Below are 27,381 nucleotides of genomic sequence, written 5' to 3' on the forward strand. Positions count from 1 at the left end.
CATAGGTTTCACACACGTTATAGTTAGGAATTAGCATTTAAAAAACCTTGCAAATTCACTGAAAAAACCATAGGTTTCACACACGTTATAGTTAGGAATTAGCATTTAAAAAACCTTGCAAATTCACTGAAAAAACCATAGGTTACACATGTTATAGTTAGGAATTAGCATTTAAAAAACCTTGCAAATTCACTGAAAAAACCATAGGTTTCACACACGTTATAGTTAGGAATTAGCATTTAAAAAACCTTGCAAATTCACTGAAAAAACCATAGGTTTCACACATGTTATAGTTAGCTGGACATTTCACTCGTAAAAAACCAATGAAATTCCCCCGTTATAGTTAGTTCAGCTAACTATAACTCGCGCGCCCGCAATCCACTGCTGATGACGTCACATATTACATCACTCATGACATGGTCAGTGACATCACTCATGACATCACTGATGACATCACTGATGACGTCATCCATGTGATAAATTACCACATCTAAAATAAAATGTTTTTTTCACCCTTCATGGTCCTTCAGGGACCCCCTGACAAAAGCTAGGGGGTCAGGAACTCTGTACCCTGCCCCCTTTTCACGTTCTCCACCTTTCTATTTCACTGTCACACACAAAATGGTGGCCGACACTTCCTGATTTCGACCGATTCGAATGCTGACTGACATGTAACCACCAATCAGAATTACGCTCGCGCACTGCACCGTGCACGCACGGTGCGCGCATATAGATATTTATGTGCTTTTAAATGCAATTTTCTCAGGAACTACTGAACAGATTGACACCATATATGCAAAAGGCACATGCCTGACCTGATGACTACCTCTTTGCCAAATTTCAAGTAATTCTGTTCAGCCGTTCGGGCTGTACCTTCGACTAAAGGTCCTAATGGAAAATGCATGGGGAAAACGCGTTTTGGGACCCCCCTTTTTTCTCAGCCCCCGCTTGACGAATCACCCCGAGACTTCCAGGGTAGGAGCTGAGCAGAGCGCCCCATTAGGATCCGTCAACCGGCGCCAAAGTTATTCAAAATAGAATTTTCAGATTTCCTATGGAAACACGGTCCTAACTATAACTATCTACTCGCGACCGCCAGTAGATAATATATATATATATAACCTACTGGCGGTCGCCAGTAGGTAGTTATAGTTAGAAACTAGTTTCCATAGGAAAAGCATTTTTTGATTTGCTAATAACTTTGGCGTCATTTGAGGAATCTTCACGAAATTCTCAAAAATAAAAAAGGCTATCCAGGTCAGCTCCTATCCTGAAAGTTTGGGGGTGATTTATCAAGCGGGCGCTGAGAAAATAGGGGGGTCCCAAAACGCGTTTTCTCCATGTTAATTTCAATAGGAAATTCTGAGACGGGCTACAGCCCGAACTGCTGAACAGAATTACCCCAAATTTGGCAAAAAGGTAGAGCTTGGTTCAGAAAGCGACCTTTTTTTAAATGGGGCAAATCCGTTCAGTAGTTTTTGAGAAATTAAAAAAAAAAGAGTCAAAAAATCAATTTCCCATAGGAAACTTTGGTCAAGGCTAAAGCCGAATCTGCTGAACGGAATTATGCCAAATTTGGCAAAAAGGTAGTGCTAACTTTTTTTAAATGGTGTAAATCCGTTCAGTAGTTGCTGAGAAATTAAAAAAATAAAAGTTTTGATATATAGGGCAGCGGTGGAGTCGCAAACCCTCCTGACCACGAGCTTCATTCTAATTGGCTGCCACGACCACAAGCTTCATTCTAATTGGCTGTCAACACTCCAAACCAGGAAGTGTTGGCAGCCATCTTGTGACTCGGTGGAAGCGAGTCACCAGAAAACAGAGAAAAAAAGATATAAAACAAGAGAAGGGGGCAGGGTAGAAACACCTGGATCCCCTAGGCCTGATCAGGGGGTCCCAGAAGGACCCCCAGGGCCTAAAAAAGCTTTTTTTAAAAAATTATTTCAGCTCAATACGTGCTGGGGTCACGAATTCCGCCAAAATTGTTTAAAAAACAATGAAGCGCGGGTTCCCATGTTTTATTTTATTGAGACCCCCGGGTGGGCTAGGTCCAGGGGGCATTTCTTAAAAAATAGTAGCAGGGGGCCGCCTGGGGCCCCCGCAGCCCAGGGGACAACCCCCTCCCCGGGGCTTCACTCATGTTGGGAGGGGTGACGCGCAGACCTACTCCTGGAGCCTGTGATGGCCATGGGGACCGCCACCACCCAGGGCCGGCTCCTGTAGTGTCCCGGGGTGCCCACCCCGGGGCACTGCTGTTTGCTATGACAGGGCGGGAGCCGTGCGGCTCCCGCCCTGTCATAGCACACTTGCTTTGGATTTTGGAAGCGAGAGCAGGGAAACCTGCTCTCGCTTCCAAAATCCAAAAGCTGATTGCTTTTCCACACGGGGAGCTGCATGTCAGCAGCTCCCCATGTGGAAAAGCAATGCTGGCTCCCGCAGGACGCAGGGAGCCGACAGGACCGAGGGGGCTCCCCCACGGTCCCCAACGGTAATGCCAGGCCCTGGGGGATGGGGTCCTCGGGCCGAAATTGGCAACGGGACAGGGGCCGACACGGCCCTCTTCTCTTTTGGTTTTTGCGCTGCTCTCGAGTACTTCTTAAGTCTTTCAAACACAGAGGGGTATATTCGGAAGGACACATTGCCGAGTTAACGGCACTTTATCGCAACCAAAATGGTTATAAATTTAATGCACCATTCACAAGCTGGAGCAAACAGCCCATATTACCAGTTTACCAGCGATAGCAGCCTCAAAAAGCATCATCACGGATGGCCCCGGCAAAAATTGCAAATGAGATGTAGAGTAGGCGTACCCGTGCAAAAAGCAGCGAACACATCACTTTGCAAGTTTCTCAACCACCAGTAAGATCGTCGAAGAGAGTACAAAACAGGCGATATGGTGTGTTAGTGGTAGGAAGTTTACACCTGCTCTAAGCTGGTGTAAAGTCGGACTATAACCTGCAACATGAGAGGGAGCCCAGCCCAGAGCCACACCTGAATGACAACAGATGCAATGGAGCCAAAGATCATGCAGCTCGGACACCCAACACTGCTCTGACACCCCCCGCCACCAGCCCCTTGTCTGCCATCCCCCCTCACCGCCACCCCCCACAAACAAATGTGAGAGCAACGTTAGGAAATCTGGAACTTAACAAATTGACTGATGTTGCACAATTAGAATTAAGAACAAGCATGTGAGGTTGGACAAATAAGAATCTCAGTCATCTATGGATTTACATATAAAACATTTTATTTAAACAAAACAACAAAATAAAAGTAGGTACAGGCATGGCGTGTCATCCCTTGACAATTTGTGAATCACAGCCTGCAAGACAAAAAGAAAGATAAGATTGTGCATCATGCGTCCATCAAAGGAGAGAGAGAGAAAGAGTGAGAGAGGGGAAGAGAGAGAGAAAGCAAGAAAGAGTGAGAGAGAGAGGAAGGCAGAGAAAGAGTGAGGGAGAGAGGAAGAGAGAGAGAACGAGAGAAAGAGTGAGATACAAAGAAGAGAGAGAGAAAAAGAGAAACAGGGTGAGAGAGAGGAAGAGAGAGAGAGAAAGAGTGAGACAGCGAGGAAGAGAGAGAGAAAGAATGAGAGAGAGAGGAGGAGACAGAGAAAGAGTGTGAGAGAGAAAGGAATAGAGAGTGAGAGAGAGAGAGAGAAAGAGTGTAAATGACAGAAAGGAAGAGATGGAGAGGGAGAGGGAGTGTTGACACTGTGGAGAAAATCCTCACAGCTCACCTTTCTGCCACCGGTGTGTCTCAAACCACGTACATAGTATAGAATCAGTAATGGCACATACAACTGCACACGCGTAATTCTCAGTTTCGCCCCTGCGCACCCAGGCTGCTGCACCTCATCGACTTCCACCGCCCAGAGGTGTCTGTCCACCCTGCGCACTCAGGCTGCTGCACCCCATCGACTCCTGCCGCCCAGAGGTGTCTGGCCACCTCTGCGCACCCAGGCTGCTGTACCTCATCCACTCCCACTGCCCAGAGGTGTCTGCCTGCTGCTGTGCACCCAGGCTGCTGCACCCCATCCACTCCCAGTGCCTGGAGGTGACTGCCCATTCCTGCGCACCCAGACTGCTGCACCCCATCCACTCACACTGCCAAGAGGTGTCTGCCTGCTCCTGTGCACCCAGGCTGCTGCACCTCATCCACTCCTACTGCTCGGAGGTGTCTGCCCGCTCTTGTGCACCCAGGCTGCTGCACACTATCCACTCCCACCGCCCAGAGGTGACTGCCCGCTGCTGCGGAAATAAGCCTCTCTGCTCACCTTCCACCACCGGCATTTGTGTAAGAGGGTCCACCACATGCCGAAGCAACCCTCTCAGCCGTTGCGTACACACAGTCAAGCCGAGCTCACAATTCAGGATGGGTGTTGATTGCCAGGATGGCCACGCATCATCGCAGGCCTGCTAGACAAAAAGAAAGTTAAGATTGTGCGTCATGCGTCCATCAAAGGAGAGAGAAAGAGAGAGAGAGAGAAAGAGTGAGAGAGAGGAAGAGAGAAAGAAAGTAAGAGGAAGACAGAGAGAAAGAGTGAGAGAAAGAGAGAGAGAAACAGTGATAGAGAGGAAGAGAGAGAGAAGGAGAGAAACAGTGTGAGAGAGAGGAAGAGAGAGAGAAAGAGTGTGAGGGAGAGAAAGGAAGAGATGGAGAGGGACAGTGAGTGCCCACAATGTGGACAAAACCCTCACAGCTCACCTTTCCGCCACCGGTGTGTCTCCAACCACGTGCTGGGACATAGTCGAGCCCTCAAGCTCACTCATCTGAAACATAGTACAGAATCAGTAATGGCAGAGTACATACGACTGCGCATGCCTAAATCGCTGTCCCGCCTTTGTGCATCCAGGCTGCTGCACCCCATCCACTTCCACTGCCCAGTGGTATCTACCCTCCGCTGCGCATCCAGGCCTCACTGCTCACCTTTCCGCGGACAGGGCACCCTCCACATCATGCAGCCCGGCTCCGCAGGCCACCAGGTCTCACATTTAGTGCTGCGTCTTGATTTTACCTTGGTAAAGGACATACCAGTGCACCCGCCATCATCGCAGGTTGCACACCTGCTCAGCCCTTGCGGTGCCACTAACTCTGTGACCAGTGAGGCCACGCCACATGGCGGTAGGCCCCCGCTGGTCGATGGCTCAGGCCTGCACTGTGGTCCAGCAGGGCACACAAAACCTGACCTGTCCGGATCACCGGGACGGGACATCATCGCAGGCTACACACCTGCTCAGCACTTACAGTGCCCCTACCTCAGTGCACCGTCCCGTGTCGGTGTGCCTGTGCTGGCCGCAGTGCATCCAGCGCACCAAGTCTGAAATGGAAATGGCGTGGAGCACGTGCGCCCAGTCCTTTTTATTGGCAGGGTCACGTGTCCTGTGATGCCTGTGCTTGATTGGTGTGGGTGTAAACCAGCCGTCAGGGAGTGGCTGTGGCATACTAACAACTAGACCTGAGAGCAGCAGATCACTACAATGAAAATCTGGGCCATGTAGCGTTGTTGTCCCTCCCTGTATGCGTAAGCGGATTGGGCTGGGCTGGGCTGGGCTGGCCTGGCATATGCCAGTCCTGCGTGAGGCTGTGAACAATGACTCCGGAGCTCTGGGTGTGGTTCCGTCTTGGGCTGTATGAGGAATCAACTGATGCGGGTGTCCCTGTTGTAGTGCTGCCGCCACCCGGGCCGCAAGCACCAATGTGTCACCCTGTGACCCATGTCCCAAAACATGGCCAACATGGAAGGTAGGGGGAATCACTGACCTTACATTCATCCATATTTCACACATGAAAGATCGTGCACATGACATATCTGTGTGGATATGAATGTTTTTTGCACATTCAGTAGAGTGTTGCAGCTGTAGCAATACAGGGCCATGCAAAGCCCAACCCTTGACCCTGTTCTGGGCCGGTCGCTCCACGCACCGCGCACACTCCCCGTGAGTGAGCCCAGGCTTCCCCCGCTTCTGCCGAGTTTCGCCGCTGCCCTGCAGCTGAGTTCCTGGGCCTCTGTATTTTGTATTCTGCCTCTGTATTTTGTTTCCTGCCTCTGTATTTTGTTTCTGTGCTTGTTTTTTCTCCTTGTTTGCGCCGTTACTGTGCCCTGCCCCTGCCGCGTTTCCCGCCCTTCTCCCCGCCGCTGCTCCCCTGCGGCCCCGCCCCTTTTTCTTCTGTTTCCCTTCCCATTCGCCGCCCCGCTCCCGCCTCCCAGCTGCTCCTCCCTCCCACTTCGCCATTTATGGCGGTGTGCACGCGTACGCGCAGCGAGCGCGCGAAGTGGGCGCGCCAAAGGCAAGCTTGTCTACGCCCGTCCGCGCCTGGACCGCGTCCAGCGCCAGAAACCTGGTTTCTCACCGACGCAAGCCCGCCCGACTGAGCTACGACGCCGCCGCCCTCCTTGCTCTCAACACCGGCCGGATCAACGACTGCTACCGAGCCACCCCGAGACGCACCCACGGACCCTTCACCTGCCAAGCCTGCAAGTTCACCTGCCTCCGGACCTGCACCGCACCCGCCAAACCCAACACCAGCAACAACCACCTCAAGTGTATCCTGCTCAACACCCGCTCCGTCCACAGGCATGCCGTCGAACTCTGGAACCTCCTGGACACAACTTCACCAGACGTCGCCTTCCTAACAGAGACCTGGATGAACGCCTCCTCAGCCCCCGACATCGCCATAGCCATCCCGGACGGCTACAAGATCACACGGAGGGACCGCGTCAACCAAACCAGAGGAGGCATCGCCATTGTCCACAAAAACACCCTCCGCATCACGACCAACTCCGACAACAGCCTCACTGACGCCGAACACCTCCACTTCCAGATACACACTGACCCCAAGACCACCCTCAGAGGCACCCTCATCTACAGACCCCCGGGACCACGCACACAATTCAGCGAAGCAATCGCAGACTTCGTCAGCCCGCACGCACTCACCTCATCGGACTACATCCTCCTTGGAGACCTCAACTTCCACTTGGAAAACGACAACGACCGCAACACCGCCACCCTGCTGGACAACCTCGCCAACCTCGGACTCAAGCAACTGGTCAACACCCCCACCCACTACGCCGGCCACACGCTTGACCCCATCTTCTCCTCCAGCAAGCACATCTCCTTCAGCCGCTCCACCGGACTACACTGGACAGACCACAGCTGCGTCCACTTCACCTTCAGGAGAACAACGATCCACCACCACCCGCAACAGGCCACCCGCAGAAGCTGGAGCAAGATCACCTCCGACCAGCTCACCACCGCCCTCAGCCAGAACCCACCCACCAACGCAACGGACCCCAACGAAGCAGCCCGCAACCTCGCACAGTGGCTCACCAGCTGCGCCGATGACCTCGCACCACTGAGGAAACCTCCAAGCAGACCCGGCAGCAGGAGAACCCGGTGGTTCACCGACGACCTCAAGAACTAAAAAAACCTGCCGCACCCTCGAGAAAACCTGGCGCCACAACCCGACAGCAGACAACATGACAGCCCTCTAGGACGCCACCTGCAAACACCACCAGCTGATCTGCACCACCAAAAGGACGTCATTCAAAGAACGGCTGGACAACAACTCCCACAACAGCAAAGAACTCTTCAGCGTCGTTAAAGAGCTCTCCAACCCCAGCGCCAGCAACAACGACATCACACCCTCGCAAAACCTCTGCGACTCACTCGCCACTTTTTTCCACCAGAAAATCGCAGACATACACAACAGCTTCGGCGCCCAGACCACGCACCCAACCACTGAAGCAACGCCCCCCACTACCACCATCGGCACCTGGACCCCCGTCAGCACCGAAGACACCACCCGCATGATGAACACCGTCCACTCCGGATCCCCTACCGACCCCTGCCCACACCACATCTTCAACAAAGCCGTCTCCATCATCGCACCCCATCTCCGGGACGTCATCAACAGCTCCTTCGCTTCCGCCACCTTCCCGGAGTGCTGGAAACACGCCGAGATCAGCGCCCTCCTGAAGAAACTGACTGCGGACCCCACGGACCTCAAGAACTTCCGTCCAATCTCGCTCCTCCCATTTCCGGCCAAAGTCATCGAGAAGACCGTCAACAAACAACTCTCCACCTTCCTCGAGACGAACGGCTACCTCGACCCCTCACAGTCCAGCTTCCGAGCAAACCACAGCACCGAGACCGCCCTCATCGCTGCCACCGACGACATCAGGTCCATGCTCGACAATGGGGAAACAGCGGTCCTCATCCTCCTGGACCTCTCGGCAGCCTTCGACACGGTATCCCACCGCACACTGATACAGCGACTCAGCAACTCCGGCATCCAAGGAGCGGCCCTAGAGTGGATCATCTCGTTCCTCACCGGAAGAACCCAGAGAGTCCGCCTCCCACCGTTCCGTTCCGAAGCCACCAAAGTCATCTGCGGCGTCCCACAAGGATCCTCACTCAGCCCCGCCCTCTTCAACATCTACATGAGCCCTCTCGCAGCCATCGCACATCAACACAACCTCAACATCATCTCCTACGCCGACGACACCCAGCTGATCCTCTCCCTCACCAACGACCCCGCCTCCGCAAGATCCAGCCTCCAGGAGGGCATGAAAGACGTCGCGGAATGGATGAAGCTCAGCCGTTTGAAACTGAACTCAGACAAGATGGAAGTCCTCATCCAGGGACCATCCCCCTCCACCTGGGACGACTCCTGGTGGCCCCCAGCACTGGGCACCGCACCCAAGCCTACGGACCACGCACGCAACCTGGGCGTCATCCTGGACTCCTCCCTCACGATGACCAAGCAAGTCAACGCCGTCTCATCAACTTGCTTCAACACCCTGCGCATGCTCCGTAAGACCTTCCGATGGATCCCCACCAAAACCGGGAAGATAGTCACCCAGGCCCTCGTCACCAGCCGCCTGGACTACGGGAACACCCTCTACGCCAGAACCACTGCCAAACTTCAGAAAAGACTCCAACGCATACAGAACGCGTCAGCACGTCTCATCCTGGACGTCCCCTGCCACAGCCACATCTCCGCCCATCTGAGAGACCTGCACTGGCTCCCCGTCAACAAGAGGATCACGTTCAGACTCCTCACCCACGCACACAAGGCCCTCCACGACAAGGGCCCGAAGTACCTCAACAGCCGCCTCACGTTCCACACACCCACCAGCCAGCTCCGCTCCGCCAGCCTCGCCCTCGCCTCCGTTCCACGCATTCGCAAGACCATCGCCGGGGGAAGGTCCTTCTCCTACCTGGCGGCAAAAACGTGGAACTCCCTCCCAACCCACCTACGGCTGATCCAGAACCATCTCTCCTTCAGGAAACAGCTCGAGACCTGGCTGTTCGAGCAGTAGCGACCCCCCCTCAGTGTCTTGAGACCCTTGCGGGTGAGTAGCGCGCTATACAAATTCGCCGATTGATTGGTTTTTGGCACATGGAGGGCAGCCAATTAGAGCCAAGCTCGTGCTCGGGGGTTAGGCTCCACCAACATATGTACTTATCCAAACGCTCCACCAATTCCGAAGCACTTATAAATTCACTATACACTCTCCTTGCAGTACTCTAATGATCCAGTCTCTACCTATGTACTTATACAATGACCGAGACAAAGTTACGTAACCAAAGTTTTCCCCACTGCCAAAGGTAACATGGCTGCGAACGCTGTCCACAGCAGAATAAAATGTGGTAGGGCCCAGAGGCAGCATAATGCATACATAATAAACACACGGACACAGTTAGATAGATAGTGGAACTGGGTACGGGCACGTGCGCATGGCCCCTTTTTATTACTAGGGTTACATGCCCAGTGATGTCTGTGCTGGATGCCTGTGGGGTGAGTGTAAGCCAGCCCTCAGGGAATGGTTGGTGTTGGCAACAAGTACAACAGTAATCATCGGATCACACACAGAAATTCAATCATAAAGGGTCCATGACTTGTGCCACACTAAGTTAGGGGCACCAGATGTGAAATAATACACAAAAGATTCTATCATAAAGGGTCCACGACTTGTGGTGCACTGAGGTAGGGGCATCAGAAGCATTCCGCGTGTGCACAGCTAGCGATGATGCTTGGTCCGGGAGGGCCGCACTGGTGGCAATGTCTGTTGTCTACTGGACTGCGTCATCTGCATTCGCAACTCGATCTGAATTGTGAGCCCTGCAGTCCGCAATGTACATGGAACGCAGTAGTCAGCACAGACATTGAGGAATGCTTTTTGTCACTTCCTCTTGACAAAATCCGAGGACATAGAGTACAATTCGGTCTGCAATTAATAAATCGTGTCTCAATGTAAATTGTGAGCTCTGCTGACCGCAGTGTAGGCCAGAGGCAGCGGTCAGCAAGGGCCCACAGCCACGTGGTGTTGAGTTGAGCTGCACAGTTAGTGGCATCAGAAGTATTCAGCGTGTGCAGAGCCTGCGATGATGCGTGGTCCGGGCGGGCCACACTGGTAGCAATGTCTTTTGTCTAATTAATTCTGCCTTAATAAGGCTACGTGGCGATGACTTGTGGTGCAGTGAGTTAGTGGCACCTGAAGCAACCAGCGTGTGCGCACCCTGCGATGATGGGTGGTCCGGGCGGGCCGCACTGGTAGAAATGTCTTTTGTCTAATGAATTCTGCCTCAGTAAGGCCACGTGGCAGTGACTTGTGGTGCACTGAGTTAGTGGCACCTGAAGCACTCAGCGTGTGCGCACCCTGTGATGATGCGTGGTCCGGGCGGGCAGCACTGGTAGCAATGTCTTGTGTCTAATGAATTCTGCCTTAATAAGGTCACGTGGCGTTGACTTGTGGTGCACTGAGTTAGTGGTACCTCTGGCGCTCAGCGTGTATGCAGCCTGCGATGATGCGTGGTCTGGGCGGGCCACACTGGGAGCAATGTGTCTTGCCTACTGGACTGCGTCATCTGCAATCGCGACTCCTCCTGAATTGTGAGCCCTGCTGTCTGCAGCGTAGATCGAAGGCAGTAGTGTGTACAGACATAACTCTGCGGTGCTGTGCCGCTGTGTTCGCAGGGGGCCTGTATCGAGGAGGCCAGCGGTCATGGGTGAGGGCCGCCGCTCTGGCAGATGCGTTGGCCTTCACTCAAGTGAACCACGCCCAGAGCCCCGGCCTATTTATTCACACTTCTTCACTGGATTGGCGTACGTTGGACCAGCCCACTGCGCTTTCGCTTACAGGGGACGACGACACAGGTACATGACCGAGATCTTCCCCACTGCCTGAGGTAACATGGTTGTGTCCACTGTTCACAGCAGTACAAGCACGATGTCACTGACCATGTCATGAGTGATGTAATATGTGACGTCATCAGCAGTGCATTGAGGAGGCGCGAGTTATAGTTAGCTCTACTAACTATAACGTTTGAATTTCTCTGGTTTTGTACGAGTGAAATGTCCAACTAACTATAACGTCCCTGAAACCTATGGTTTTTTCAGTGAATTTCTAAGGTTTTTTAAATGCTAATTTCTAACTATAACGTCCCTTAAACCTATGGTTTTTTCAGTGAATATATATATATATATATATATATATATATATATATATATATTTTATTTCCACTGCGCAACCCCCATAGCCTCCCCCCCACACCACCCATGAGGGTGGGGTGGATCACTGGAAGGATGTGTCCCTTGTAACATGAGTTGGATGTCTGTACACCTCTGATAGCACATTCAAAATGTAATAGTTTAAATATCTTATTTACTAAGCTTTCCAGTTTCAAACATATTTCTTCACTTTTTCCCTGTCATCTCATCTTTTGGCATTATTGTGTATGTCATTGACAGAAACCTGTACCGTAGTCTGATATCTTTCGTTTTTCAACTCCTACAAAACTAATAACAGTACTGTCTGGTTATGTTGGGTCGAGAGTGACACAGCATCACGGGCTAGCCTCACTTCAATATGAGAGGAATATGTATTTGCCAAGCTTTGGTTCAAAAGTATCCCAGACTTTTCAGCAGGAAAGTAAATAATCAAAAAGTGGGAGAAGAGGGGACTAAAGATAAGATGTGGGAAGAGAGGGCAAATGATATGAGTGAAGGCAGATTAAGAAAATGGGATAGGACTTTGAGGCATAAACCACCCTGTAGAGAAAGGGAGGGATGAAAACTTGGGATGTTGTGACTCAAATGCAAATCTAATATGTTCATGGAGAACATAGGATATGGTTAACTAAATACAAATCTAATATGCTCACGTTTTACAACAATATAAAGTTGTTCTCAACTAGGTAGCAAAGTAATATCTCTCCACGGTTAAGAAAGCATATGATTTGCTACTTGTGAAATGCGATAGTATTGTGAGGAGTATATTTACTAAAGTTTTGGATGGAGGTTTACACAGTGCAACATGATGCCAAATGTACTCCCTACCTATTACAAATTATAAAGACCTGCGCACAGCACAAAATTGCATTGCATCGCTTGAGTAACAGCACAAACATTAGCATATCTCATTAGGCAGTGAAACATATTTTTCTATACTATTCCTGCCCTTCATAAGAATTTCCTACCAAATTAAAATCTTTTGAGAGTTGTCCACGATTATGGTTTTCTAATTAAAAAGAGAAAAATGTGTATTAACTACATCCCCAGGTACAGTGAAAACCAGATTGAACATTGTTCATTAATGGTACATCTAATTAATTTAATAAATTAATTCTGTTTCCACTGCATCAATCTAAGGATAATTTGCTAATGTTGCACTTTTAGTATTTGTAGGTCTTTCCTAAGTGAAGACCCTTTGATTATAGTAAACATATATGTAATATATTTACTTGTAGGAGCTGTCAGCCATCCCTCTTCCTCCATTGGTCTGTTTCTCCGATTCACACTTTTCTCCCACCCACTACGGCGTAAAGCATGGAGCAGCAGGTCATCTCAATTTAGGCATTGGATAACTTTACAGTTAGTGACAGCATTCCACTCTTTCACAAGGAATACATCCACACACAAAGTTCCCGTCATGCCATACACTACTTATGAAAATGTAGGCTTTTTGAGGCCAAAAATATGTTTGCTTTTAGGCAATGTATTTCTGTTATATTGGCGTGAGCTTTGCAGCTTAGCCAGCAAAAGAGTTTTACAAACTCTACAACCAAACAAACATTGACAAAGTTAACCAACAGAAGCATCAGTGTTGTAAATAGAACTTGCTGTGAAAGTAACTTGAAAACTCAAGATAAATTAGCCATCAGCATGCATCAGCATGTCCCTTAGTTGTTCAAAAAATGAGACCATTGCAATAATGCAGCATGAAAGTGATTTCAAAACAAAGTGTTATTTCCGGACATACCTTTAGGGAGGAACCAGTAGATCAGCTTTTTTTACCAAGTTAATTAAACAAAGCAGTAATAAGGTTAATTGTGAGATGCCAAAAGTGAATGACAGTGTTAGTTTAATTTCCACTGAAAATATTTAGCCTGTACCCGCGATTAGTGAGGGGAGGGCCTTAGTCGCACCGAGGGTTTGAACACACTGGCCCATATTTTTTATTGCATCCAGGAGCAGACTGGTTGAGAAGTTGGCCCCTGCAGGGTCCTGTTGTCCCTTCCCCGAAGCTACTTTCTTCATTAAGTTGGCGGTTGATTGTATGAGAGAAAAAGACTCTCCGGAAGGAGGGAGAAGTGTTCTGGACCTTCTGGGCACACCCAGGGGTGGTGGTCTTTCGCAGGAAGGGACAGGTTTATAAGCCCAGGCGACCCCCATGGAGCCCTCTTTGTCTCTGCTCTCGTCTGCGTTTGTTTGATTCTTCTTTCTCGAGCCCGAGGCTCATATCAGAGTACATTTAACACAATTGCATGTATATCTGTAATTGCTCACAGGTGACCGCTGGTAATAGGGTAACCCAGCACACGTGGATCACAACATAGTGCCCCATGGTTCAATATATTCATTGGCCAGAGGCGGATAATAATGACTTGAGCATAATTGAGGAGAACTATATGAAGTGTTCCCACTATGGCTAGTTGGGAGGCAGTAGAGATCTTTTTATGCTCCATTTAGACAGCTGGAGAAGGGCAATATTACAAAGAACCTGGACGCAATTTTATCATGATGAGTCTGCTTATTATAACTGCTTGGAAGACATTGATCCATTGTATGGTCTGGTGCTGCACAGAGCTGATGCTTGGGCAATCAGTAGGACTAGGGGTACGCTGATTGGGCATGCAACGTCTGCCAATGAGTTCCACTTTATTCAGGTGGTTGGGTTGGGTATGCTGTGTGCACACTGGTTGCTTTCCTTGTGTATAGGAAGACTGGGAATCTTTCTGGCTCTTGCCAGGAGAGTGCTGGCCCACAAAATGTTTCGGAGCTGCCTAGCCAGTCGGTAGGACCTAGAGTACTCTGATTGGGCATGCTGTGTCTGCCAATGAAATGTGTTTTATTTAACAAGCGGTTGGGTTGGGTGTGCAGTGTGCACACTGGAGGACGTCCCTGTGTATTGGGCATCTTTCTGGCTTTTGCCAGGAGAGTGTTGGTACAACAAATGCTCCGGTGCCGCATGGAGCTACTTCAATGGCCACTGGTAGGACAAGTATGTATCCCTAGTAAGGGAGAATGCGCTGGGCCTACTCAGTGATGGTGTCCATTAGGAAACAGTTTAAGGTGCGACACACATTGGTGTCCTCACCTATGACATAGTCTAGGTGTCTGTCTTCTGCTGTGAGTCTGTTGTTTTGTTGCAACTGAGGTGCACTCTGGGTGAATTAGCCACATATAGGTCGGGGGAGTGCGGGCACGCCAGTAACCTACATGCACTGTGACCAAAAATGTTGTAAAAACAAACATTATGGACTAGTTTGTGGCACCTGCTGTTGAATTAGAAATTGGTCTAAACTGACTTTCATGTGGGTTATGAGCTGGCTTGAAGTGAAGGGGGGCCGTTTGGAGCCTTTGCATTCTAGCTCTACCCGGGATTGCTCACATCATGGTGTCTTAATTTGTTGGGAGGCTGGTGATATGGCTTTATCATGGGTGGTTCTCCCTGGTTATTTGGCAGCAGTCTGGTATATTCCTGAGGTCCCACATTGTAAAAAAACTAATATAATGCAGATCATGATTATATTTTGACAACAATGTTAGAAAAAGAAAGTTACACCAAGCTGTCCAAGATGTTAAGGCTTGCAATGTTATCATGATGTCAAAGTCTGCAAGATGTGTTATAACTTCCATATAGTCCTAATGTCTATCATGTCTTATTCCTCACATTTCAAAGTGTGTACCCAAAGTATTGAGAGCAAGTTATAATTGTCAATTGTTTCACTTGTTACTTCAGAGTTGTAAGACTGATGTCATAAAATAAAATAAATTTAAATTAACAAAATAAATAGTTTAAATGAATAATGTGAAATAAAAAGTATCTATGCTATACATATATGTGTGCAGGTCTTGTTAACTTCGAGGTTGGACTATGGCAATGCTCTCTACTTTGGGTATCTGCTAGAGAAGCTTCAGGTGGTCCAAAATGTGTCAACCCACCTTCTTTTGAATCTGCCAATTAAAACACACACGGCTCCTCATCTGCAAGCTCTACATTGGCTTCCTGTCAGGAAAGAAGTGCTGTTTAAGGCCTTGCCGCTTGTTCATGGATCCCTGTATCAGACTGGCGCAGACTATCTCTGAGCTGGGCTTAAAATTCATTTTCCAGCAAGAAATCTGAGGTCAGCTAATACAATTTTAGCAGAGACGCCCAGAATCCGGCGTGTGTGAGATGGAGGAAGGTCTCTTGTCCATTTGGGATCCATAGCTTGGAACAAATTCCCTCTTGAGCTCCGCGCTTGAAATTACCAGTTTTATTTTCTCTCCTGACCTGTGCTTGGTGCCAGGACACTCGTCAGAATAGCTGTGTGCCTTAAAAGTTGCTTCATCATTATCATCATCATCATATAGTTTAAAAATATAAAAGCAATATTGGAACACTTAAAAATACATTAATAATTATAACAATAATTCAAACATTTAAATTATTAAACCTACATTAACAAAACGTATATCACATGTAATTGAAAATAAAGGTTAAAAAAGAACATTAAAATGAAAAATTATTTATTTTTTCAAATACCTTAAAGATTTGTTTTATAACTTGTTTCTCTTCAATACTGCCCAGATATCACATTACATATCGACCCAAATATTATAAAGATGAATATAAAATGAAAAAATTATAAAAACATAACCAAATCGAAAATAAACCACACTAGTGAAAGTGTTAGCAAAGCAGTCCAACATACTATTAACATTGCAATACAAGCAAAAGTAGGGAATGTGTTGGACTTTGCAGGGGTTATATTTACCACTCCAGCTCCATTTAAATCAACAGTGGGGGGAAAGTGTTGGACTATGGATCAGTTAAAATTGTTATTCTCACTCCAACATTAGAAAAATCAGGGAAATTGTTGGACTTTGTAAGAGTTAGATTAACCATTAAGCAACAGAACGAAAAGTGTTAGATTTAGGAAGGGTTAGATTTACTATTCTGCTGTAGGGTAATTGCTGAGCATGGGTCGAGGAAGGGGGTTTGGAAAGGTATAGAAGGGAAGGGTAAAAAGTACCCTGGCAGGAGGAAGCATGTATGCTAAAATAAAAGCTTTTGCAGTGATGGGGGCAGGGGCTTGATTGCTATTGCAGCTAAAGCCTCATGCTAATTTAGTTGCCAGAATTACTGGCTGGTAAAATCAGGTGCAGTGTTCCTACACCTGGTACAACCATGTGCTGGAATGCTGTGCAAGTTGTGATCAGGTCAAGCAGTTTCCAAAGCAGGGTTATAGCTCGGCCTAACTCATAATGAGGGTCTACGTGTGTTGTCCTTCCTCACTCTCTTAACCTCTCTCCACAAACACAGACCTTTGTTGCTCTCCACCATCTCTTTGGCACTGCTCTCTTCCCTTCCCTTACATCTAAACCACTCTTCTCTCTCATTCTTTTCTTTCTGTCTCATTCTCATTTATCTCGGTTTGTCTTTCACTCTCTATGTCCCCAATTTACTCTCCTCGCCTTCCTTTATGTATCTCCATCATCCTCCTTGAGTCCACACTGCAAATTTATCTCTACGTGACTGTCTCTATTACATTCCCTCTCTCTCTCTAGCAGAAGGAAAGTACAAAAATAAAACGTTGCTACAAATTGATGCTGACTTTAACACAACTAAAGTGTGGCAGCTGTGGTGCCACTGGGACCAAACTCTCTTTAGCACTTTCTGCCCCTAATTATGGATATGTTTTACTACATAAGTCACCAGTAAATGAGGAATGAAGGAGAGGAGTGTCTTACGTGTCCAGTGAGTAGGAGGCCTTCATACTTCTGCAATGTGGTCACTGGGTCAGAGGTACTAACACCTGATCACCTTCACCACTGCTGGTGTGAGGCTTTATGCCATTCAAATACAAGCATCTGCAGCCAGGGCATTTACAGGCCCTCTGCAGTTTAACTGCTGAATATTCGACGTTACATCGCGGTGTTTCAGATTCTTGTATGACTTGTTCGTTATACAGTTCCAGAATAATAGAAGAGTAATTTTTGTTTTTGCACCTTTCAGAAAAAAGTTTGCGGTTCCAGTTATGAGTTGTGCGGAGCAGAGTTCCTGTATCGGATGGAGCTTATCTCAATCCTGCCTGGCCCACCGTAGCAGACCTGATTTCACCGGCCGGATATCAGGTCATAAAACCTGTTTATTGACCCCACCTGACACTCCGCCATGGCACATGAGGAGTACTACTTCCATCCTGCCAGACTCCAGTCTCCCACGCCCGCCCCTCCCTCTGCACCATCCTTCTTCCAGCTGGTCTAAATTGTGAGTGCTAATCCTAATGGAAAAGGGAATACTTCGAAATTCTACCCGGTAGAACCAGGTCTGCCTGGTTATTCTACATTCCATTGAGATAAGCCTGTTACTACTAGGTGTTCCTGTATGTTATTAGTTTTTGTGGGAGCAGATTTAACACCCCACCAGCAACATGTAGTATTAATTGAGGCCGGAGTGGAGCTAGAACCAAACACCATGAACCTCCATGCATCTCGAACACCCACAAGCTGGGTTGACAATCTGAAGTATTTGACGCACTGACACCTGAGATACTTCGGCAGGAAGCATGGTGTATTATTTTCAATCAAATTCTTGCATAGAGAATAATACTGCTGATATATCTTTTACATTATCTACGGATATGACATGTCCATCTTCAAATACTAGGGAAAATACACTTCATTCCCACTCCCACTCCTATCAATAGGACCATCCCTCTTAAAATCACCATAGATTGCCTACTGCCTGTACAACGTTTGTTGATGCTCTTCATAATCAGGCAATAAAAATGGAAGAAGGCCTAGTCTTCACAATGGAAGCCCGGTGGTTAGCCACATTGACATAGAGTGAACAGTTTCTTGGGATTCAACTCATCCGTGAGTGTGAGGATATCCTGTAACATATTAAACAGTGTTTGGGCCAGATGTACTTAGACTGCCATTCGCGATTTCCTAATAGCGAATATTTGCGATTCACTTTTAGGAAATCGCGAATAGCTATCTACAACAGTGTGGTTTACACTGTTTGTGATTCCTCATCCTTATACTTTACCATAGGGAGATCTCCACCATAGTGCCGGAGGTTTCCACCTACGTGTTCCTAGCAGTACATTCTGGTGAAGGAGGATCCACCAGGGGGTGGAGGCATGTGAGTCTGCACCCAGGAGTAACTATACACTCGTAAATGGTGAATATCAAAAAAGTGTAAAGTTACTACTGGGTGCTATGGTAGATTTACACATAGATTTAGCTTTGTGAATAGGCCCCAGAGTCTTTGTGTAATGGCAACAGGAAGGGTCTAAGGGAGTCGCTGGATTGGATTACCAAGATCAAACGTTTCAACAATTGTGGATATTTTAAAGAATGTAGATTTAGGTTTTGGGAATTGTAAGGTGCAGTATTGGCTGTTCGAGACGACTTGCATAACCTCATTAGACAGGTGTTTTATCCCCTCCAATCAGTGATTCGCCTACGAAATGTCTAAAAAGAAGTTTGCGACGTTCATGTGCACACCTCTTCCTTGCAGCATGAACTCACTTTGCACGTGCTCAAATTTTGCTGACACCATTCAGACTCGTGCATATAGGCCTCGTGCGTCTGTGAAGCTGCTTAGGGGATTTAAAAGCAGGAGGCCCTTTGTTGCTATTTTTGTTTTTATTTTTATGTTTACAAGCAGCAGAAAGGCAGTTAAGCCTTTAAACATACAGCCACTCCTGTCTGCACCACCTGGGCTCTTTAATGTGCTACAGAACGTGGGTAGTTAGTTCAGGGGGGCCACATGCAAATACATCACTCTAAGGAGCAAGTGGGGTGCCTTTTATTGTTCAGAGACCGCCCCCTCATACAAAGAGCATTCAATGTTACCAGCACTTGTCTCTATTCTTTGGAACCTCAATTCAAGCTGTGCCAATTCTGGACCCCTGGAATGTTAGGGTAAATACAATTCTGGCAGTAGGCTGCCCCCTGCATGTTGTCTCATTTTGTTTGTTAGGATAGTGTTTTAAAGCTGTGTGCCAAGAATGCGAAGAAAGGGGATTGTGACAGTGCTAACTGTCTTGAATAGCTGGGATAAAGTACCCCCTCTCATACTTTGTCAGTATATTGAAAGTCTCTGAGGAGCTCCTTGGCCAGACAGGGACAAGGTCGAAGGTCAAGTGCCTTTATTAGGTCATAGAACTCTGAGGTGACCCTTATCTTTTTAAGAGGGTGTTTTATTCTTTATAATATACAGTCACACCATCATCCTTTCCGCAAATCTCTTAAATCTTCAGGCTTTCGTTTTTTTTGTGGGTTTTTTTTTTCCTTAAGTTTATTGAGAACAACATGAAAAACAAAGGGAACAGCAATACAATGAATTATGAAAAATCCTATTTAACATAAAGGTAGGTTTCAGTTCTTTATATGAAAAAGATAGTATGGTTGAAGACATGGAGAATAAGAGTGGAATCTGGAATATGTGATGTTACAATGCAATCAGTTACATCGCGGTACGTTACAGCACAGTTATTACAACGCAAGTCGTTACAATGACTTGCGCTAGAGGCGCTGGATTTAGGATTAGTATGATTTACCATTCCAACTCCAGTCTACGTAACAGTAGGGGAAGGTGTTGGAATAGTAAATCATACTATTCCTTTGTGTATTGCGCCATCCAGCGCAAGTCATTGTAACGACTTGCGTTGTAATGACCGCGATGTAAATGTATCGCGGTGTAACGTCCGCGTTGCAGAGGTCGTTCGCCGGAATCTGTAGTGTGGAATTAAACACACCAGGAACCGGTTAGTAATTTGTTGCAAATACAGATTAGAATCAATCAGTTTAATGTAATCTGATTACAAAATATCTGTACCTCAGACTGATCATTAATATGCAGAAAGGTTTCTCTTTCCTGTAATGAACTATGTGAAAAAATCAACATTTTGCAATGAATCTCTTCTTTCTGCAGATCACTGTTCTTTTTGGAAAAAACAGATCATAAAACTAAAGCCAGTTCTAGTTTTCGTTGTTTTCCTACAGCTATAATTATGCTCAATAACAGACTTGTTTATCACTTTGTCTGCCAGCTGTGGCACCAAGCATTATGACATCCATCTCAACTGTAATAAATTATTACAGTTGAGCAGCTACATCGTTTCATATGACGGGGGCTAGAGCCATCACAACTCACTGCAATACGGAAATAAGAAACAGATTATTTTACTGGCATTGCAGGCTTACAAGTATTGCACAATTTTGCAGGTGTTTGTGTATGTTTATTCTTATTGGAGGTAAGTTCTGACATCAGCACTCTCTTTATTGAAAGAAAATAATCCCCAGGTCTCTCTACTGAGACTAAACTCTCTGATGTATTTCAAACCGTACCACTAGAATTATTCATTTCCACAGCAACACAATTTCCTGAATATTTATGGACTTACTGCACCTGATTTATAATCCACTATTTCTTTGCACAATTTGCAGATGTGAAGCAAATATTTCGAACTCAAATAGATTTTAAGATCAAACCTACAAAAAGAAAACTTCACATGTAGTGTTGCACAGCTGCAGACCCTTTACATAGGTTAACTGTTCATCTTTTAGTACTGTTTCTAGGATTGTGTGTTACAGTGGCAAGTGGCAAAATAACACTGCCCTAAAGGATAGGTCATGTCATACCAGGAAATAGTATAAAATCATTTGATGGCCTGTAATTAAACTGTGGCCTGCTGAATGCCCAGCAGTGTAGCACCTCCAGCCATTGTGGTGGCTTGACAACTGCTTGCTCAATATGGATTCTGCTTTTAAGGTCTCTCCGATTGCCTCCTATCTCAGAATGTCGAGTGCCTTTAGAGGTGTAGTGTCAGGGCTAGCAGCAAGATTATCCGCTCTATATGTTCTTATCATGTAGAGCCAAGGCTTAAAGTCAATAGGTTTAGTGATTTTCATATCTAGTACTTTGATCAAGGCTTGTTGGAATGTTGTCATGACCCGATAAAGTGCTTAGGAAAGTCTGCCTAACCTTTAATTACTATAAAATCCTACATGTCTGGCGTTGGTCACCCCACAAACAGTGCAGAGTGGGTCTCTGCTCACTCTCAAACTGCTGGAGATGGTCACAGACCGAATGCAATGTTCTGGGCACATCATGGGCTTCAATGACCACATACTGTAAAAAGATCTGTGCAGGGATCAATGCAAGAACTGATGTGGCAAGAACAAGCATGGCACAAGAGCATTGGGCTCGCACTGTGGGTAGGTAGTCTACTGCTTTGCATGGCCGACTAGAAGGTTGGCGATCTAATTAGGGGTGGGCGGAATTTGCAAAATTCACTTTCGCAAATTATCGTGAAAATGTTAAAAATCTCCGCAAACATGCGGAAATATCGCGAAGATGTGGAAGTTTTTTTCCCGCCTGTTCGCTGTATTTTCTGCGTGGTCGCGGCTCGCCAACTTACCCATGCGGTTGCTCGCGGGCACGGCCATCTTGTTTTCACTTGTCTCGCGGTGCATGATCGCGAAAAGAAATACGTGATTGCGTGACGAATGACGTTACTGCGGGCGCGAACTGTCGCGAGACAGCGCAAATGGCTACCAACAATCCAACATCTCGTGGAGAACGCGACCGGACCGGGAAAACTTGTCGGCCAACGCGGGGATTCAGGTAAGGCAATCGCGCGCACGCGAGAATGTATTATTTTACAGCGCGAGCAAGCAAAAAATTTCCGGTCAAAATGCGGATTGAGGAAATTTTGACATTTTCGCGCTCTCCGCGGAACGCGAAAATGTCAAATTATCGCAATTTCCGCGAGCGGAATGGAATTTTAGCACAGGCCTTGATCTAATGCGGTGAAAGGTCCACCTTCATTAGAATTGTAAAATGGAATGGATTCTTGGGATCTGTGCACTTCAAAAGATTTAGTTACAGGGGTATGTCCCAGGGTAGGTCACAGGGTTAGGGACTGACTAAGTAACATACTTTTAATATTTTTTTTTTAATTATTGATTAGACAACTCATAACATACCACCTTCCATTGTACGGTAACAAGACACCAAATACATTTGGTCTCCCTCATGGTGTAAAGTAAATATTACACAGCACAGGTACGTGAGCCGCCTTTTCTGACAGTGCAGACCCTCTCGGAGTCTTCCCCTCAAAATAGCAGCAGAAGTCGTGCTTCCAGTACGAGGCACTGCAGGAGATCTGGGATCCGCATCCCCAGGACGGACGCTAGCTCCGAAATCAACTCGTGGGAACGCGTCTGTATTCAGGGGCATTCCTAAATCGTGTGGAGGAAGGCGCCCATTCCCTCCCTACACCATAAACAATTGGGGGACTGTGACCTGCCCATCCTGAATAACTAGAGTCTATTATAGTAGACCGTGGGTATGATTTTTAGTTGAATAAGCCTCAGACTCATTTTGATTAGCACTTCCCAGGGATGCATCAGAGCTACCGCCCAGTCTACATCTTCCATCTGACCCACATTGCCCTCCCACTGGGTCCTAAGAGAGTGGATGTTGTCTGGTCTGTTGTTTATGAGTGTGACATTTGTTTGGAAAATGGCTTTATATGTCTAATCTTCGATAGTATTCTGTATTCTATTGGGCTACTATCTTCCAGCTTCTCCCACTCTATGGCTTTCACCTGCAGGGCAAGTTTAACTTGCTAGTTCTTAAAAAATTGAGAGGATTGAAGCTGATATTCACCTTGTAGGGCCAGGAAGGTTTCATCCCATCCCCACTAGCCAGATCTCCAAGGGTTGAGATCCAAGTCAGGTCGATTGGCCTCATTCCTACAGTTTCCGCAGCTCCCCCAGCTGGTTACCCATCCACAAGGGATTTGGCCAGGAGAATTTACCCCACTTCCCCAGGTAGGTCAAGGCTTTTTTCCAGTCCTCCAGAGAGGCATTTTGTTGAACCCAACAGCGGGGATCTGAAAGGTTTACCGTAGATTTAGTGCATGTGTGTTTTGCCCTCCATCAAGGACCTTTTCAGACTTGTCGCCACGTCATTTCTACACCAAAATCCCCCCTCATTTACGGCCTGAGGCTCGTAGGCCCAGTAGTGTGTTGTAATATCTGACAGTGAAATGCTCCCATAATTTATGGATCTTTCTAATGTCCAGAGTGCTATTTGAGGGATGCCTCCGTCCCAAAGAAGCGTCCGAAGTGTGCCATCTACTTTGTTAAAGAAGCTCGATAGTATGGCCAGGGAGTGTTCTAAAGTCTTAGAGAAATTTGGGCAGAGTGATCATCTTAAATAATGAGGCCCGCGTATGTTTCAAAGTTGCGAATAACTAACAGTATCGCAGGCAGCAAAGTCGCGGGCTTCGCAAGGTATAGTAAGATGTCATTGGCATAGAGGGTCATCTTCTCTGGCTCATCCGTTACCCCGGGCAGCTTACTACATCTGCCCGGATACATAGGCAGCATGGCAGGGACGTCATGCACAGAGAGAATAGGAATATCGGAATGTAGAAAGAAGACACCCCTCCCAAGTTGAAATTCATCCAACAGCTTTTCAGTCACCTTTACCCTCTCTGTTGGGTTGTTGTACAGCAAGCAACCTCACCAGCTACAATAGTGCAGGCCAAATTCGAGCCTCTCGAGAACCTGGAAGAGGTAACGCCAGTCTATGGAGTTGAACGCCTTCTCCACATCCAGAGCCAAGGGTTCCTGTGCGTTCCGCTGCTAGTCCACTCAGTTGTGCAGGCGCTAAGCCGTGGGGCCCGAAGGGGCATGAAGCCAATCTATTCTATATGCATCATGGTGGGGATGGCTTTCACTAACCGGAGTGCCAATGTTCTTGCTAGAATCTATACCCACATGTTCAACAAGGAGATCGGTCTGTACAATACGCATTGGTTGCCAGTTCTCCTATTTTTGGGTATTACAAAGATTGTGGCATGCCACAAATCAGGTGACAATTCACCCACCTCTCATGTCTCTTCGCACATGGCCAGGAGGTGAGTTCCATTATTAATAAAGTGCTTTTGTAACCCTCCACCAGTATGCCATTAAGCACTGAAGTCTTCCCCAGCTGCATCAGGCCCACTAATTCTGATTGCTACGCTGAAGAGTCCTGTTCAAAACACCACCTGTGTGCAGTCTGCAGTGTCGGGAGAGGCAATTGCCCAAGGTAACCTACAATGTTCTTTTTGTCGCAAATCATCTGCGTACGGGGCCCAGTAATATTGTGCAAATGTCTCTGTGATGTCTTTGTACATGGCAACCCTCAACTCATCTGGCACCTCAAGTGCCCCCACCCATCTAGCAGCCTCTTCCCTCCTGCTGAGCCATGTCAGCAAATGGCTTGTCAGCCACCTCATACAGTTTCCTCCTTGTTACCAAGAACTGTTGTTTAGTGATGTCATGGGTGAGAGCATGGCAAGCTCTGTCCATGGCTTCCAGGCAGCAGAGTGCCGTCTTGCCTCCCTTATGCACATAGGCTGCTTCTGCATCTCTGATCTCTTATTCAAGTATGGCAATTTTTTCCTCTTTCCGCTTTTTTGCGAGATATTACATTCTGGGCCCTGTCTTGGAGGACTGTTTTGTAGGCCTTCCACATTACACTGAATCCTTGTTTTTTTCAAACTAGAGAGATGAATCCCTATGTAGCTCTGACACAACCCCCCTGTCCTAGAACCCCCAGCTATTTAATTATCAGCTGCCTCCCCATCCCTCGGTCTCAGAGCCTAGCGTGACTTTGAGCAGAGCAGGGTCTGAGATTCCAGTTGGTTAATTTTTGGCCTCTATCCTGTCAGGGCATTCTATGTTAGGGACAAAAACATAGTCAAGTTGGAAAAAAGACCCGTGAAGGCCAAAGAAGAAGGAATAATTCCTTACTGAGGGGTAACTGGCTAGCCACACATCCAAGGGAATTGCGTCAACGGAGACGGGTTATGGGCAGGTGTCTGTCCTCTGGTGCACTTATCTAATGACATATCCGTTACATTCATCGAAGTCTCCACGTATGATGTGGGTGTCGACTGCGGAGTCTCGTAATTTGGGGCTCAGTGCCTCAAACACCGACTAATGAAGTTGACACTAATGGCAAGTAGCACTTTTCTACTTCTGCAGCCGAACACTCCAGCAAACCTACCCAGGGTATCCAGGCACATTGTCACAACTTGAAACTTGGGTTTCTTTTTGCCATGTTCGCAACTCTCCTTGACCTTTTGACATAGCCAGCATGTGGCAGAGGAATGTACTGACATTTGTTCAGACAGGCATAGTGATTCCCAGCTATGGGCCCAATTACAATGCGGGCTGGAACGGTTCCGACCATCGGTCGGAGCCCTCCAGCCTGCATCATAATCGTCTGGTCAGATTCCTTTTCCGACCAACCCATTTCAAAGAGGTCGGTTAGAAGGGTATCGGTATCGGTTTTCCAAATGTCCTCCGACAGGGAGAGCCCGTCCGCCATTTGGAAACCCTGCAGTAATCCCTCGGCCGGCTCTTTCCAGCCGAGGGATTACGAATGCAGATTTCCACTGCCTTTCTGTGCCGGCCTTTCTGACACAGAAAGGCATTGAAAATCTGTCTTTGGGGGCCCCCTGCAGGGCCCCCATGGGTGCAAGGCCGCAGAGTGGTGGCCTAGGTGGCACATATGGTTCCCCCCTTTTGATCCCTGCATCCGGTGGCAGACACCTTGAGGTGCCTGCCACCGGGTGCAGGGATGCTCTTTGCAATGAGTGAATGCATTACATTCGCAATGCATGCTCCTATTGTAAAGCATAGGATTGCGACCAAACAGGGTTCAGTCGCATCCTACCTCCTGGGCTGGAACTGACAACAGGAGGTAATTCGGTTCCAGTTCTGTTATATCCTGAGTATTACATTTAATTGTAATTAGCCTAGGTCTTTCTAGCTGCTCAGCCAGAGTGAGAGATGGTAACGGAATGTTGGTGTGACTGTGATGAATGGAATGCCTGGGTGCCTGTGTGGATGAGTGATGACAGTTGGGGATGGGCTGAGCAGCTAGGCAGGCTGCTCCTGGTGGGGCTGGTGTAGGAGCTGGTACATGGCTGAACTAAGACTGATATTACCTGGAACGGGAACCAATAAAGAAGACTTAGAAACTTACAACATGGCTACCAGTGTCTTCATGTACAGAGCACAACAAGTTCCAAACTGATGTCAGACAGACTACAGTCCGTCCGACATCGGAATCGTACCCTAAGTGTGTTTCTTGCAATAGTACCAAGTCTGGTGTTTGTCTTCTGACATATTGTGCAACTACTCACCTCTTGAGCTTAGTAATCAGGCCATTAACGTTTCACAATTGGAATTTTCAATTGGTCTGTGTCATCTGGGGTAGTCATGCCTGTAATGTCTCACAGTTAAAATGTCTCTGTGTCTCCCATTAGATCCAACGTGCCTTCCTTGCAGGGTGGCAGGCAATCTCCAGGTGTGTATGCCTCATCCTGCAGCCCCGCCTAAATTCCCAGGACCACCGCCTGCCACCCGGTATAGAGACCTCAGGGGGCCTACCCTCTGGGGGTTCCCAATAATTGTACACTCCATTGTACCAAGAGCATCAAACCAGAAACATACCAAACTATAGAGTCCATCTCTTAACTCCCCCCATTACACCCTTCTAAACAGGACGTCTCTGTTCCCCATAAATCAACACCCCTCAACATATTCTCAGAAACAAAATAGTGAGTTGTTGCCTTACCCTCCAACCCTAAATACTGACCCCTGGTAGTATAAAATTCCATCTGTGGTTTAGAGAGTCCAAGCCTGGTGTCAGTGTCCTGGGCCGAGTCTCAGGCCACCCCCAACATCGAGCCCCTTCTTCCATGGGCACGGTTGCTGCCCCTCCCACTTCGTGGGCTGCAAAGTAGATCTGCCCACCGGGCCTGGTCTCAGAGTACTCCAGAGTCATTTCACGCACCGTTGATG

This window comes from Triturus cristatus, chromosome 10, assembly GCF_964204655.1.
Source record: "Triturus cristatus chromosome 10, aTriCri1.1, whole genome shotgun sequence".
Classification (NCBI taxonomy): Eukaryota; Metazoa; Chordata; class Amphibia; order Caudata; family Salamandridae; genus Triturus; species Triturus cristatus.